The sequence below is a fragment of the Chrysemys picta genome, chromosome 12 (assembly GCF_011386835.1).
Source record: "Chrysemys picta bellii isolate R12L10 chromosome 12, ASM1138683v2, whole genome shotgun sequence".
NCBI classification, from domain to species: domain Eukaryota; kingdom Metazoa; phylum Chordata; order Testudines; family Emydidae; genus Chrysemys; species Chrysemys picta.
Genome location: NC_088802.1, coordinates 17,852,272 through 17,869,079, shown reverse-complemented (window position 1 = coordinate 17,869,079; position 16,808 = coordinate 17,852,272). Strand labels below are relative to the sequence as shown.

Genomic DNA, 16,808 nt, shown 5'->3' with positions numbered 1-16,808 from the left:
ACCCCTCACCGCCCCACGCTGGGACCATAGCTAAGGGTAGCTGTAGAGCCCCGGGCAGCGGTGGGACCCTGGGTGACTGTGGAACCCCAGAGGTTCGCAGTGGATCCCCCAGGGCCGGTGGCCTGGACCCCGGGAGCTGGCGGAGCCCATGGGGTTGAGGAGTGGCCCCTACTTCCCATGCTTATGCCCTTTTCTATGGGAGTGTGGAGCCAGTGAGGGGGCAGTGAGCAGAGCTGTACGCATGGAAAGGAGTCAATATATGAATTTGCCAGGATGCCAGATAGATTTCAAAGCTGAAACCAAACAATTCCTGGAGGCGGGGGGCAGACATGAGGGGGGTTGCCTAGAGCCCAGGGATGGGTGAATCTGGGTCTACAAATCACTGAATAAACCTGTTGCCATGGCACTGACAGCTCCGGCCCAGGGCTGGTAGCCGTGGATGCAGGAGTGGAGACAAGAGACCAGCTCTGGCAAAGGGCTCCCTGCAGGGCCGGCTTTAGGCCAATTCCCCCGAATCGGTCCTCGTGCCTAAGAGGTCCCCGCGCCCTAAAGAAGAACGCCTAACTTAGGCGCCTTTTTAATTTTTTTACTCACCCGGCGGCGGTCCGGGTCTTCCGGGGCATTTCAGCGGCGGGTCCTTCTGTGCCACGGAAGACCCGGAGCGTGTGAAGGACTTGCCGCCGAAGACCTGGACCGCCGCCGGGTATTCGAATTGGGCCCCGCACTTACTAAAGCCGGCCCTGGCTCCGTGTACCAGTTTTGTACCAGAGCGAATCACACACAGAGACAGTGTGACCGAGCAACGTGGCCTGGACAGCCTCTCTAGGACTGGGCAGGATCCATCACTCCTGTGTCCCTGATGATACGGGGGACTCTCTGGAACAATGCCCAGTGAAGTCTCCATAGAAACCCGTCTTCCCTGGGATCTGCCCCCTTCCTTTCTGTCCCCATCGACCCTGTGGTTTCTAGGCAGGATGCCTACATAGTGCTGGGAGAAGCTGCCCGTGCCCAGGGGCGGTGGGGCCCCAGGAGGCAGGGTCTGGGGCAGGGGGCTGCAGCGCGATGGGTTGATCGCTAGGACCCAGGCGCAGCTGGGAGGCGGCTCAGGGGGGAGCGATCGCTGGGCTCAGTCCCGGCAGCAGGAAGTGACTCGCAGCCGCTGCGGTGACTCTGGCTCCTGGCTCCCGGCGAGATCCCCGAGCCCCGGCGGCTGGTGCTGGGAGCCCGGAGTACGGGCTGCAGCCGGGAGAGGGGAATCTCCAGCAGGGCCCTTCCCGCTGCTCCCCAGGAGCCTCTCCCAGGGCAGAGCCCCCAGCCTGGCCAGGCCCCTTCCCGGCCCGGCCCCAGGGGGCCCCGCTCGGAGGGAAGGTGAGAGACACCCGCCCCCCGTCACCCCCGGGCTGCAGGGGGAGGTTTGGCCCCAGGCTGCTCCCAGCGGAGCTCGCTGCGATTCCAGCCCTGGGCCCGGAAAGCTGTTGGTACTGCGAGAACCTCCTGTCTGTAGTAGGACTTTTTCTAACCCCTGTAAAAAGCAGTCCCCAGAATCTTTATGCCAAGTAAGGGCAGGGTGAAGGGCAGTGGCTTCAGCAGATGTCACTGAGCATGCTCAGTACACTCTAGGTAGCAAACTCCCACAGGGAGCAGTTTCTTGCACTGCTGGCTGGAATAGAGGGAAACTCTGGGTTGGGGGATGCTGAGAAGGAAAGCGGACAGGTGTGTAGGGGGGCAGACAGGGGGAAAAGGCAGAGCCAGGGGGCAGGGAGAAGAGAGGGGAGAGACACAAGGCAGCTCCCCCACCCCATGGGGCAGGAGATGGGGAGGGGCTGCCCTGCCCAGCAGCCAGAGGGGAATTTTTTCCCCTAGAACCGGTCAAACCAGCAGTGGGGCTTGGGGGGCAGGGGCTCAGAAGCTACAAGGCAAATATCCAGATCCCTCTCCCCCCTGCTCCCAGTGTATTATTTTCAGACACACCCATGCTGGTGGGTTCTGTGTCTCCACAGTGTTGGGGGCTGCCCAGGCCCTGGTCTGATTTCCCTGCAGGATTCAGATCTCAGCCACACCGTGTTCGACCAGAGTCACTGCTGGCTCTGGCAGGGGGTGAGTGCGGATGGGCCAATGGGATCAGCCTCTACCTGCCCCTGGGGGCTGCAGGGGCAGGACAGCGAGGCTCAGGCACTAGCTGCTGACATTAGAGGGCTCCTGTTCTGGCTGAGGGAGAGGAGGAGGAGGAGGAGGCTGGTGCGTGTCTCTCTCTGTTCCTGTTGTCAGAGCCCTTGAGTTGAGCTCCCTGGGTCAGATGCTGCTGCCTCCTCTACCTGAGAGCCCAGACTGTGAAACTGCTGCTCCCCAACTGGGGCTGTGCCAGGGACAGACCTTTATTAATCCCCCTCTGTGCCCAGCACTGGTAGGGACTTTCACCGTGCCTGGAACCAGCCCCTGGGGCAGCCCCAGGCTTTGCCCACACCAGCCACTGAGCCACAGCCTGCAGGTGATGGGGAGACCCGGGGGAAAGGGCTGGGGCCGGGCAGGAAAGTGACTTGCACAAAGGACCCCTTTCAGGGACCTGCTGGTGAGTTTGTACTGAAGGGGGAGAAGGCTCCCTATGTGTCTGCGGGTCCCAGAGCTGCTGCCCCCAGTGACACAGCCAGTTAGCAGTTGCAGCAACCAGATCTCTACTGGAGAGGAAACACCCATGTACATGGGCCAGTAACCAGTTTTCCCAGGCAGGGGGGATGGGAGAGAGGGGTGGAGACAGTGAATAAGTCAGTAGGAACAAGGAGGGAGGTTTCCATTCCCAAATCTGCCTAGATCCATTCCCTGCATCACCCTGTGGAGACAAGGTCGGTGAGGTAATATCATGTATTGAAGCAACTTCTGTGGGTGAGAGAGACATGCTTTCAAGCCACACAGCTCTTCTGCAGGGCTGGGAAAGGTACTCGGAGCGTCACAGCTAAATACAAGATGGAACAGATTGTTTACCGTAAGTAGGCAACACATAGGCTAAGGCAGGGGTAGTCAGTCGGCGAACTGCAGGCCAAATCCAGACCACTGGACACTTTTGAACAGACCCTGAAATCTTTATTATTACCAGCATTCTTCTTATTTTTTTATTATTTTCTCTGCAGTCCAGACCTTGACTGTACCTTGACCAAGAAATTTGGACCTTGACCAAGGGTAGTCAATTATTTTTAGTCTAAGGGACCATTCAAGGTGAAGTGGCCTGTTAACAACTCTGCAGTCACAGGACAAAAAAGGGGGAGTTAGTGGGTTGCAGATTATTGTAATCAGCCAATAATCCAGTGTCTTTATGAAGACTGTGATTTTTAGTGTCTAGTGGAGTTATGAATTTAAGCTCCCAGGTATCTTTTGAAGATGTTGTGCAGATTTCCGTTGAGGATGAGGGCTGAGAGGTCAGATATGGAGTGATCACTCTGTGACAAGTTTTCACCCACTGGTGTAAGGGTGTTTTTGTCTTTTATCACTTTTTACTGTGAGTTCGTTCGAGAGTGTAGTGATTGTCTGCTTTCACCCACATAGTTGTTATTGGAGCATTTACGCACTGGATAAGGTGCACCCCATGTTGTGATAGGCGTGTGTAGGACCCATGGATCTTGAAAGCTGTGTTGCAGGGAGATGTGGATCACTGTAGCAGTGGAGATATGGCTGCAGGTTTTGCATCTGTTGTTTTGGCAGGGTCTGGTACTGCTTTGAATTGCTGCGATTGACTTCCCAGAGACTGTGGTAAGGAGGAAAGAGAGGAAAAACCAGTTTGTGTGTCTGCCGAGACACCACTCTGCTGGGGGGACCCACTGCCTTGGCGATAAAATCAGTGAATCCACCAAAGTAGCTTCTCTGTTTCTGATTTTTTTTTTTTAGTGTTTGGCTCAGAGTCAATTGTACAATTGTGTCAATTGCTTGACCGCCCTTTGGTTCGTTCTGAAATGTATGCAAGAGATCAAATAACCAAGACCAGTCAGGTTGGTTGCTCTAAGCCAATGATAATATAGTACAGGAAAAAAAGTGTTCTCTACAATACCAGTCTCCGGGAAGTCGTCACATGCAGCGTTGTTACGTTCACCTTACACACAAGGTGTGCAAAGTGACAACTCTAATGCCATCTCTTTATACATATGTACAGGTAAATGTACACTGTACATTGGGTTCTCAACCTTTCTCTTTCTGAGCCCCTCCCATGTTATAAAAACACCACAGCCAACCTGTGCCACAACTACTATTTTTCTACATATAAAAGCCAGGGCCGGCGCTAGTGGGTAGCAAGCCAGGAAATTACCTGGAGTCCCACACCAGAGGGGCCCCTGCAAAGTTAAGTAGTTCAGGCTTTGGCTTCAGCGCTGAGTGGCGGGTCTTGGGGCCCCAGGTTTCAGCACCATGCAGCACAGCTTTGGCTTTCTGCCTTGGGCCTCAGTGAGTCCCTGCTTGTCGGCCCCCCTGAAACCTACTTGCGGACCCCTGGTTGGGAACTGCTGCTGTACGTCATCTGAAATGAGATTGAACCAATCAGCTTTTTACCTTGTTTTTTCTGGTACCACGGTGGATCCTTTATCTCATGATTTCTAAGTGCCACAGGGCGTGAAGGCATCTCCTAGGTTTGTAGGTAAAACCATTATATGTCTTGTCCTCTTCCCTTGAGACATTCTAGTATAGACCTGTGAGAATGACTTCCTACCTGTTGCTATTGTAAAATTTTCAAAGGTCCTACTCCTGACAGTTTTCCAAGTACTTCAGCTAACGCAAAGTTTTCTGGGCTACTTGACATGGGTGAACAGAATTATGGGGAGGGTGTAATAGATTCAGTGAAGATACCTTCTGGGTCTTTATTGAAATTATTCCTAGCATATATGTATTGGCTAACAACATCCACATTGCACTTCAAATTGTCATGTATTCCCACGGGAGAGGGAAGGGAAATGGCTGTGATGGAGCAAGCTCAGGTAGGGAAATTTCAGGGAACTGCAGGGGGGTTGTTGTGGAGGAGGAGGTGCAGGAAACACACAGGGTGAGGCAGGGAGGGGACAGTGTGTGAAAAACCGGCTGGGACACGTTTAACTTGAAGCCTGATTTTCTGAACAGGCCCATTGGCCAGGGTGTGTGGAGACATTCCCCCATTTCTGAACCAGGAAACACCCCCCTGGGCAGGGCTGGGAAAACTGACCAGACTCCCAGTGCTGGAGCCTGAACCCACTGGCCAGAGGCTGCTGTGAAATACGAAGGGAAGCTGTTGGGATTCCTGTCCCTGTCCCCTGCTCAGAGCTCTGCTTCCCGTATCAGCCTGTGGCTGGCAGGCATGTGGGAAATGAGAAGACCCTGCCCTGCTCCATCTGCTGGAGGGGACAAGGAGTTCTCACCTTCTCCCCACTCCCTGAAGCCTCCTGGCTGCTCTGAGTGGGGTGGGGGTGGGATTCTGTTTCTCTGGGCCTCCTCCCCCATGACTAGTGAGATTGTGGCTGGGGCAGCAGGGGCTGAGTGGGGGACTCTTGTTGTTTCAGATGCTGGTGACCTTCGAGGAGGTGGCTGTGTATTTCACCCAGGCGCAGGGGGCTCTGCTGGACCCCTGTCAGAGAGCCCTCTACAGGGACGTCATGCAGGAGAACTATGAGACGGTGACCTCGCTGGGTAAGGGATTCCCATCCCCTCGGTTATTAGAAGCTGTGGGGTCTGCATGTCTGACTCTGGTCAGGTTCTTCCCTGGTCAGTTAGATTTGAAGAGAGTGGGTTGCATAGTCCACACATCCATTCTGAAAGAGACTTCCATCTCCATACCCCCTGCAGTCGAATCAGGGAGTCATAAATGTAATGGACATGCTAATTCATCCCCATTCCTCCTGCTTTCAAGGGAGCAGAAGCAGTGCATTTTCCTCTCTGCATTAGCTTTCCCTTATACCCTGTTCCCTTTTCTTCCTAGGACTTGCTCCATCTGTGGGGAGGGCTCTGAAGGTTGAGAAATTGGCAGGAATTTAACACCAGAGCTGTTGCTGTGTTAGCAAGTGTGTCCCCCCCCCCCCCCATGCCTTCCCCCCGTCCCCCAGCCCCACAGATGCTGAATGTTCCTACTGGGTTTCTGACAAATCTCTCCTACCCCAGGGGCTCAGTGACCCTGTTCCCATCTGTTCAGATTCCACATTCCCCTGCAGGGCATGGGGCCAGCTTAAAATCAGGGAATGTTCTTTGTGACAGATCCTCTACCAATGCTCCATGCACCTGATCTTGTCTGATTTCATTCGCTGAGCAGGATTTGCCGTTCCCAAACCTGATCTGATCTCCCGGCTGGAACAAGGGGAAGAGCCGTGGGTCCCGGATCTCCAGGCCTCTGAGGAAAGGGAGAGCCAGAGAGGCACCTGCACAGGTGAGGAGTCAGGGAAACTGACACAGAAACTATCTGACAAATGAAGGAAAAAGCTGGGACTCCCAAAAAAGTGCTGTGACGAGAGCCCTCAGTTCTGCCCCGTCTCACCCAGGTGAGGGCTGCAGTCAGCAGGTGTCATATCATGAAGGCAAATATCAGTCACGGCTTCCCACCCATCCTGTTAGCTGTCGGGAATTTCCTCCCTGACTTTCCTTCCCTGGGAGCGTTTGGGTGGGACGTGGAGGCAGAATCCAATGTCTCCATCTCCCCAACAGTGACTGTGTTGTGTTTCCCAATGTTGAGAAGAAAGGGGAACAGCAGTGACTCTTGTCTCTCTCTCCCGGCAGGCGATGAGACAGCGAGTGAGAATGAAGAGGAGAATCGTCAATCTGAAGGTCCTGAGCAAATGGAACCCCTGGGGACCGTTATTAAAACAGCTGATGGGAATTTTTCCCAGTTCTTGGAACAGGGGGAAGCCTGGGGAAATTGGCACAGGTCAGAGAAGCAGCTGGGAAACCACCCAAGGAAGAAAGGGGATGAATCCATTGAATGTGGGGCAGGATGCACAGATCCTAAGGAAACTACAGCCCAGCAGACAAATCCCAAGGAGGAGAAACTCTATAAATGCCTCGAATGTGGGAAAAGCTTCAGTGTGAGAACCAACCTTATTACGCATCAGAGAAACCACACCGGAGAGAAGCCCTATAAATGCTGGGAGTGCGGGAAAAGCTTCCATCAGAGTTCAAGCCTCACTAAACATCGGAGAATCCACACGGGAGAGAGACCCTATGAATGCCTCGACTGCGGGAAAAGATTCAGTGTGAGAACAAACCTTATTACGCATCAGAGACTGCACACGGGAGAAAAACCCTATAAATGCTTGGACTGCGGGAAAAGCTTTAGTCAGAGCGCCAGCCTTACCAATCATCGGAGAATCCACACAGGAGAGACGCCCTATAAATGCCTCGACTGTGGGAAAAGTTTCAAGGTGAAAACCAATCTGATTACACATCAGAGAAACCACACGGGAGAGAAACCCTACACGTGTTCGGACTGTGGGAAAAGCTTCAGCCAGAGCTCAAGCCTGACGAAACACTGGAGAATCCACACGGGAGAGAGACCCCATACATGCCTAGTGTGTGGGAAAAGTTTTAGCGAGAGCTCAACACTTATTAAACATGGGAGAGTCCATACGCGGGACAGACCCTATGAGTAACTCGAGCGTGGGAAGAGATTGAATGAAAGATAAGCCATTGTTACGCATCAGGGAACCCACACAGGAGAGAAACCCCATAAATGCTTGGACTGTGGGAAAAGCTTCAGTTGCGGCTGAAACCTTACGAAACATCAGCAAATGCACAAGGGTGGGAGACCCTAGAAATAACTCGACTGTGGGAAAAGATTCAGAGCTCAGACATGATTACACATCAGATAATTCATGAGAGAGAGAAAGACCTTTAATGTGGGGGAAGCTTCAATTGGTGCTCCTACGGTAGCGAGCATCATCAAATGCACACAGAGAAGAGTCCTGTTGGAGCATTTTGAAAGCTGAAGACATCTATGTGTAGCTAATTCCATGTTGGACATCAGAGACTCCTCCACACAGGAGGAAATTCTCTCAGGGCCCTGACTGGGGCTGGCCATGGTGACAAACCCATTTCCTCGTTCCCACACACATCAGGGGCATTTGGCTCCCAAGGATCCAGCTGCCCATCACTGGGGTGAGGATCCAACAGCAGCCAAACATCAGCTGGTCAGTGACCCTCTGGCTCTGCCTGGTCTCGGCAAACCCCAGGCAGAGGAGGAGAAGCCCCCATCAGCCCCTCCCCCCTGCTGCAGCCCTGGCTGCTGAGCTGATGGGCCACAGGCGGGGGAAGGGAGAGAGAGAAACTTCTCCAGCCGCTCCCTCTGCCTGGCTGAACATCCCCCCTCTCCCTTCCCCTCCCAGCCGGGATCCCCCTGCCATGGAGATGAGGAGAAGAACACTTGGGCCACACCCCACCTTCACTCTACACACCTGTCCCCACCCCCCATCTTCCACCAGCTCCTGGACTGGGCTCCCCCCACTTACCTGGAACTGTCCCCTGCAGGGGAGTGTCCCTGGGGGCTGGTAACTCCTCCCCTCCCCAAATCCCCCAGGGCGCTGGGCTTTGGGGGATCAACCATTAAGGGACCAGGTGATGGGTTATGGGGAGGAAACTGGGGATTGAGTGGTTGGGGCTGGTGGAGCTGGGAAGCAGGGGGAGCTGGGTGCTGGGGCTATCGAGTGTTTGGGGATCATGCGATAAGAGGCGAGGGGGAGCACAGGGGCAAGGAGGTGCTGCCTCATCACTCACCCCCTCTGCCCCTTCTCCCTGCCTCCGCTGCATTCAGACAGCACCACTGAGAGGGGCTGATTCCCACAGGGCCCTTTGTGGGAGGCCTGGAGATCCCACTTCTGCCTCTGCAGCATCAGCCTCTGAGCATCTGTCTATGGTAGGAAAAGCAGTCGGGATCAGCCAGCTCGTCTCCTCTGACCCTCCCCCACTTTTCCTAGTCTAGACTGACCTTGAGCATCTTATCGCATCACCCCATTAGCAGAGTGATTGTTCTAGTCCGGAGTTCTCCCTTTGGGGATAAATTGTCTCATTCCCAGATTCTCACATTGCTCCAGTGTGGGTTTCCCCACGCCCCCATTTTCTCCCTTCTATACCAGAATTACATTTATTTTAAAAAAGCTGGAGCAGGGACAGTGAAATGTGGTGTTTTAGCTGCTATGTTCTTTGCGAGCGATGGGGTGAGTCCGAGGGATTCCCTCCTTCCCCCGTCACTGTCACGCTCCATCTTTGACACAGCAGCCTCTGTCCGACCTTTGGAGAGTTTTATCCTCTCCCTATTCTATCCCTCTGCCTCCTGAAGTGTCACTCACCACAGTGGCCTTTGCTCTGCAGGAATGGCACATTGATTGCTTTGATCCTAAATCAGACTCCAGAGAGCCAGAGAAAAAGGTGTTGCAGACCTGGAGGGGGAATTCAAATGAAGCCCAAAGCACACCGGGAGGTTTCTGAGCTTCAATCCCTGTTTCCCTCTATTGGTAAAGTGACTTCTGGGATTTCCCAGCTAAATCCAGATCATTTGTCCATGAGAAGGTTCTCCCCTCCCCTTCCTTGCTCTTGTTAGGGTAATGCAAAAACTTTTGTAAATTACATAATCAAATAAGGACGTGCTGAGTAAAGCAGGTTTAGCCAGATCAGAAGAAAATGGGTCAATTTATTTTCCTTATTTTGAATTTGAAGATTCTCTGGGATTTCACTTTATGAACATGTGAAAGTGTTTTATAGCCCACCCTGGATTGTGGGGTTTTTCTCTCCTTGGTGAAGGCTGTTTGGTCATGTACTTTGATATTAGTTTACTTTGACAGGATGTAGCTCTGATTTATTGGAGACTTCACAAAAAATTGATCATTTGTCAGAATAGTCCTTATGTATTTTTGTCACCCTTTTCTACCCTTCCCTCTAAAGATTTCAATGTGGTTTGAAAATTGAAAATGATCAATATCTATCAGCACACACACTGAGGGTGAGGGCCAGATTTACACTCCGAGGGATGGAGACTGAAAGAAGAAGGAAGTTACTGTCTGATCCCTGCAGAGATATGAGATGCAGTCAGGAGGAGGAGAGCAGGGTTTGCTCTTCAGAGCCAGACAGATGAGGCTGAGAACTGTGAACTCACTGTACTGGGGCCAGAGAGAGAGAGGAATTGTCCTGTGAGTCCCTGAATTCTAAATGACTTTGAATGATGCCCCTAGAGGAATGATCCACGGAGGGGGGGACCATCTCCTGTTTGCAGAGAGGCGGAATCTGGGCAGAGGCGAGAAGGAAACCAGGGAAATGAACTGGCCTTGCCAGCCCTGAAGTCAGGCGAACCTCTGTCACCAAGAGGCAGAAGTGCATCCTGGCAGCCCAGCTAGTCACTCCCCCAACATCTACCGCCGTTTCCTCTGTGCGGATGAGAGACGTTCTGTGCTCCACTCACCCCACACTGCATCCATCTTCTAACCTGAGCTCCCTGGGTTTCCTGCTCTTTTGTGACGGGGTCCCAGTGTCTGTCGTGAATTGTCTGCACTTTTCCACCGACTTTAACTTGTTCCTCTTTCCCTGCTGCCTGCAGATGCTGGGAGAATCCATGTACTGGCCTGGGGCAGAAATGCATATTTGTGAGCTGGTGCTAGGTGGGGAGAGGGGATCGTTAACTTGTATTTCTTGCTGGCTAAGAATAAAGTAGAATTTAGCTTCTCAAACTCCCTGCGGCCCTTGTCTTGAATAATGGAAAAAATGATCCCAGCAGCTGTCTCTCTGAGATGTTATTTCTCCAGCCTTCACCACGGCAGACTGCAGACCAGAGCTGCCAACTCTTTGGATTTTCAGACTCGTCTGTGGGGAAAATCCATCATCCGCAGGGGAAACCCCCTCTGGCTGTCCTGTTCCATTCACTTTTCTCCTGCGGAAGGAGGGTCAATGAGCCTGGGGAAGGATCTTTTTCTTTTAACCTGAATTGAATTGTGGAGAGGAGCAATAATCTGTGTTGTGAAGTACTTTGAGATCTACGGATGCAAAGCACTCTCTAAGAGCGAGGTATGGTTTTGATTTATTTTCCCCCAAGCCACGTCAGTTCCTACACTCAGATCGATGGCCTTTGTGTGTTCGGAGGTAATGCAATAACTTTCGATTGCTGCATCTGATCAAATCACGTGTTTCAGGGGATGTTGGAGGCAGCCAGCAGGAGATGGCTGGTGATATTTTGGTGAACATCAGAAAACTGTAAGCAGAAATGGGGCCTTTCTGGCATCTGGGCACTAGACCCCTCTGCTTCAACCAGGTCTGCAATTGTCCATAGATCAAGACCTGGGTTGTGGCAGCCACTGAGGGCTGGATGGACAAAGGGATTTCCGTGCTGCAATGCCTAACTTTTAGGCACCTAGAAAATCAGTGGAACAACATTAGGATCCAGTAAACATGAGTTGTTCACATAAGAACGGCCATACTGGGTCAGACCAAAGGTCCATCTAGCCCACTATCCTGATCTAGCCCACTATCCTGTCTTCCGACAGTGGCCAACGCCAGGTGCCCCAGAGGGAATGGACAGAACAGGTAATCTTCCAGTGATCCATCCCCTGTCACCCATTCCCAGTGGGGGGCGGGGCCTCAGGGGAAGAGGCAGAGCAAGGGCAAGACCTTGGGGGGGGAAAGGTGTGGCAGGGACGGGGCTGTGGGGGAAGGGGCAGAGTGGGGGTGTGGTCACGGTTTGGGCACCAGTTGCCCTCCAACTTCTAGGGAGCTTCCAGCACTCCTGCTCTCACTGATGTAACTTGCCCGCTACACCAACTTAATAACTCCACCTCTGTGAGAGGCGTAGTGCTTAGATCAACGCAGGGTCAGCGTAGACACTGCATTGCTCATGTCGACTGTTGCCACCTTTCAGAAACTATCCCACAATGCCCCACGCTGGCAGTTGGATCGGTGCAAGCGCTCCTGGTGAGGACGCTCACCGCCAATACAGGGAACATAGTGTGGACGTGTAAAATTGATTCAGTTACTGTGGTGACTGTACATTGATGTAACGTAGGTCACCTTAATTTTGTGGCATAGAATTGCCCTGAGCGTTTTAATGCTCCAGTCCTTTTGTCAGTCATGCCCCTGGGCCTTTTCCTCACTGCTAAAGAAGGTGACTTCTTTTGTTTTACATTGCGGGTAACTAAGATGTGGGAGCTATTCTGAAGCTAAAATCAGCCTGGACAGGGCACTTCAGTTTGTAGCAGTGAGGAAAAGGGCTGAGAAAATGATGTCTCTGAAATGACACTTACCTGTGCCAAAGTGCAGAATTTGGTGTTGACAACTTGTTCGATGCGAGTAACAGTGACGGGAGGGGATTGGGGAGAGAGGGAGTCTGTTTGAGGAACAGTGCTAGATATTCTGCCCAATCGTTTGTGTTTAGAAGGGATTCATAAGTATTCCAAATCCTGTTCTTGATGCTTTACACTTATTTTTTGTGGACATTAAAAGTCTGTTCACTCTAGAAACTGTACAGCCTTATCAACAGTGGAAAGAGACTAAGAAAGAAATCCCACCACCTCCATGGGGGGCATGGATCAATGTACACGTCTCACTCCCCGTCAGTACCCAGCCCGGGCCAGGGAAGCTAATGATCCAACCAGCGGACCAAATTCAATGATGAATCCTGCTCACGTGCCAGCCATGGGCAGTAGGTATCAAAGGCCGGGGCAGGCTAAGCCTCCCCTAACCCAGGCTGTGGCCCCTCCCATGTTCCACCCTGAGACCCCTGTCTCCCTCCCCCTCTTCCCTGAAGCTGGTGGGGGGTCAGTGTCAGCTGGCAGCCTGGAGCTCAGGCCCGCCAGGGGCTGGGGCCATCCTGGGTGCCTCAGGTTGGCCCAGGGGTCAGGCCAGTGGCCCGGGCTCGTGCGGGGCTGGCCGGTGGCTTGAGCAGCTGGGACAGGTGGGGTTCCTCTGGCCACAGGGGGGAGGCCTCGGGGCTCTGGCCATTGTGTGTGTGTGGGAGACATGGGCAGAAGGGGTGGGGCCTGTGTGTTAGCCTCCCCGAAGTAGGGATTCACTCACTGCCTGTGCACTAGTCACGTTGTGTGTATGTTAAGAAGAAGTCCGCCTTCATGCCGGGTTTTACATACAATAGCCCTGAGGTTTAACTCTGCAGCATGCTTCTCCAAATTGGAAAAATACCTTTCTTTTTAGTGTGCCCAAATTTAACAGAGAGATTTCCGAATGGGAGCAAAATGTGACAGGCTGTGGTCCCCCTCCATCACAGCTTCCTAGCCCTGCACTAGAGGATGGGGAAAGGCAGAGGCAGAAAAAGAGACCAGCTAGATGTCAGGAATTGCTCTGCACAGTAAATTGTGCCTGCAGCAGTTTGTAACGTTGCGCTGGCCCGGAGAGGGGCAGTGGGGATGCCCTGGAGGTGGAGTGGATGTGAGGGGTTAGTCTAGCCCTACAAATAACTGAACGTACCTGGTGGCACAGCAGTGACAATCCCTGACCTGGCTTGGGGAGCAGAACTGGCTTTAGTGTTTATTTTATTCAGCAGTAACGCAAGGAACCTCCAGGCCTGTATCCTATAAGTAGGGCCCTACCTAATTCACAGTTGTGAAAAATGCATCATGGTCCATGAAATCTGGTCTTTTGTGTACTTTTACCCTATACTATACAGAGTTCATGGGGGAGACCAGCATTCCTCAAACTCAGGGTTCTGGTCTGAAAGGGGGTCATGGGGAGTGGTTGCAAGGTTATTGTAGGGGGGTCATGGTATTGCCACCCTTACTTCTGTACTGCCTACAGAGCTGGGCAGCCAGACAGTGGCGGCTGCTGGCCAGGAGTCCAGCTCTGAAGGCAGCACCCCACCAAAACAGCACAGAAGTAAGAGTGGCAATACCAGCCCATGCCATGCCATCCTTCCTTCTGCACTGCTGCTGGCAGTGGCGCTGCCTTCAGAGCTGGGCTCCTGGCTCGCAGCCACCACTCTCCAGCTGCACAGCTCTCAAGGCAGCACTGCCGCCAACAGCAGAGCAGAAGTAAGGGTGGCAATGCCATGACCCCCTACAATAACCTTGTGACACCCCCCCCCCACACACACACACACACACAATCCCCTTTGGGGTCAGGACCCCTACAGTTACAACATGTGAAATTTCAGATTTAAATAGCTGAAATCATGAAATTTACAATTTTTTAAATCCGGTGACTGTGAAATTGACCTGAATAGAGCATGAATTTGGTAGGGCCCTACCTGTAAGACACTGACTTCAGCAGTTAGCATAAGGCTTGAAGCCTATGACCTTTGACACAGATAAATGGCCCTATGGCTATCCCTCAGTTTTGGGGAGCTGCGAAGAGGGTGTTTAAGAGGGAAGTTTGTCCATGACACCAGTCAACCACAGAAACGTGAGCTAACACCAGCTTTGGGATATCTTAGGATGGGAATGTCTGCAGATGTCTGACCACCAGAGTGCCATGGCAATGAATTGACATATAGGATAATAAGCTGAGATCATTAATATACTAACCTATAGGAGAAGAGCACCCCAACACTAGCAGGGTGTGAAAATACACATAAGAAAGAGGGGAGAAACCCCTGTTTAATATGCATGGGACAGAGTAGCATCAGCATAACATATTATAAAAGTTGTATCCCAGCCCGCATGCGGGAGGATAGAGAGATGTAGCTCTTGGGAGGTGCCAGGTTGATGGCCGCAGGTGCTGATGAAGGTGATGGTGCTGATGAAGATGATGGCTAACATTTCAGGTTGTGCTGCAAGGGATGGTGTGAGTATGTGGATGGACAGATGGACAGTCTGTGTTATCTCTATTTACCTTACTGTGCTGGAGTGTTTGGGACTTATCTACATGTATTAATAAACTCTTACAAATACAGAAGTGTTCCTATAGTGTGAGTGTTGCAACCGTGCACATTGGGGTCCCCAACTGATCAAACAGTAATTTTAGTAATACTGGGTCTCATCTTGGGACAAGACCCTGTCAGACCTCAAAGTGATAACTTCAATGTCATTAATATAGGATTCATCCATCGGGTGGCTAAACCTTGTAGGTCCAGCCCAGGGCTAGTAGCTAGGGAGCATGATATGGAGACAAGAGGCCATCTCTGACCAACTGCTCCCTGGTCCAATCTCTCACCAGAGCAAATCACACATGGAGTCAGTTTCACTGGGAAATGTGTCTTCTGCAGCTCTGGGCTCCCTCTCTAGGACCAGGACCCTATCACGTCACACCTGGGTACTCCTTATTGGGAACTCTCAGGAACAATCCACAATCTTCCTAAACATCCCTCCCTCTTCTCCCCCCTCCCCTGGATCCTGGCCTTTCTGTCCTCCCATTGATCCTGTGGTTTCTAGGCAGGATGCCTGCATAGCGCTGGGAGAAGCTGCCTGTGCCCAGGGGCGGTGGGGCCCCAGGGGGCAGGGTCTGGGGCAGGGGGCTGCAGCGCGATGGGTTGATCGCTAGGACCCAGGCGCAGCTGGGAGGCGGCTCTGGGGGGAGCGATCGCTGGGCTCAGTCCCGGCAGCAGGAAGTGACTCGCAGCCGCTGCGGTGACTCTGGCTCCCGGCGAGATCCCCGAGCCCCGGCGGCTGGTGCTGGGAGCCCGGAGCCCGGGCTGCAGCCGGGAGAGGGGAATCTCCAGCAGGGCCCTTCCCGCTGCTCCCCAGGAGCCTCTCCCAGGGCAGAGCCCCCAGCCCGGCCAGGCCCCTTCCCGGCCCGGCCCCTGCCCCAGGCGGACCCCGCTCGGAGGGAAGGTGAGAGAGACACCCCCCCGTCACCCCCGGGCTGCAGGGGGAGGTTTGTCCGCAGGCTGCTCCCAGCGGAGCTGGCTGCGATTCCCGCCCTGGGCCCGGGGGGGGGGGGAAGCCGGGAGGGGGCTGGAGAGGGGCAGGAGGGGTGTGAGTAAGGGAGGTTGTGGGGGGAGAACAGGGATGACTGAGAAGAACGTAAGAAAGGGGGATGGAGGGGGCAGGACGGGATGGGATGGGGGGCAGGGGGTGCGCTGCATGGAGCATGAGGCGATGCAGGGGAGCCAGGGGAACAAGGCTGGAATAGAGGGAAACTCTGAGTGTTGGGATATTGCAAAGGAAAGGGGGAGATGTGGGGAGAAAGGGGGATGGGGAGGATGGGCAGCAAATGTGAGAGGAAGAGGAGACTGGCTGGGGAAGGGAGAACCGGAGGGCAGCGAGAAGGGTGGGGAGAGATACAGTGGCGGCTCCCCCATCATCCTATGGATTTAGAGCTTAGCGAGTGTCAAACCCGATTCACTGTTCGCAAGCATGAGGTGTGAGTCCTGATGGGCAGATGAGATCAGCACCTGTCTGCCTGTCCCTGGGGGCTCCAGGGCCAGCACTGGGAGGCTCAGTCAGGCATTAGCCGCTGTCACCAGAGGGCTCTGGTTATTGCTAAGGGAGAGGAGGAGGCGGTGGGTGTGTCTCTCTCTCTCTGCTCCTGATATTAGAGGCTTGGAGTTGAGCTTCCTGGGTCAAACGCTGCTGCCTCCTGCATTTTGATGTGGGAGCGCAGAGTGAGCAGTTGCTGCTCCCAAGCGGGGTCTGTGCTGGGAAGAGACCTGCATTAACCCTCTGTCTGTGCCCAGCCTGTGAAACCAGCCCCTGGGGCAGCCCTGGGCTCTGCTCACACCAGCCCCTGAGCTGCAGGTGAGGAGAGACTCGGGGGAAAGGGCTGGGGCCGGGCAGGACAGTGACTCTGCACAAAGGGCCCCTTTCAGGGACAGCTGGTGAGTTTGTAGTAGATGGACAGCGAGTGTCTGCAGGTCCCAGAGCTGCTGCCCTCGGTGACACCCCCAAGCTCACACTCCTGCTAGCAGAGGAGGTAGCTGATCTCTCTACTGGAGAGCAGATGTAAATGGGGCAGTCACC

General features: G+C 53.5%; 1 protein-coding gene and 1 pseudogene across 1 annotated transcript in view; both read left to right on the top strand.

Annotated features, from left to right (window-relative positions):
• Positions 1 to 1,749: 1,749 nt before the first annotated feature.
• Positions 1,750 to 16,808, top strand: part of LOC101934474 (zinc finger protein 569-like) — a 30,131-nt pseudogene continuing 15,072 nt past the window's right edge.
• Positions 15,562 to 16,808, top strand: part of LOC101935336 (zinc finger protein 850) — a 140,009-nt gene continuing 138,762 nt past the window's right edge. Inside the window, exon 1 of the mRNA XM_065564755.1 lies at positions 15,562 to 15,680. The gene's annotated coding sequence lies outside the window, so the exon portion shown is untranslated. The remainder of the gene's footprint in view (positions 15,681 to 16,808) is intronic.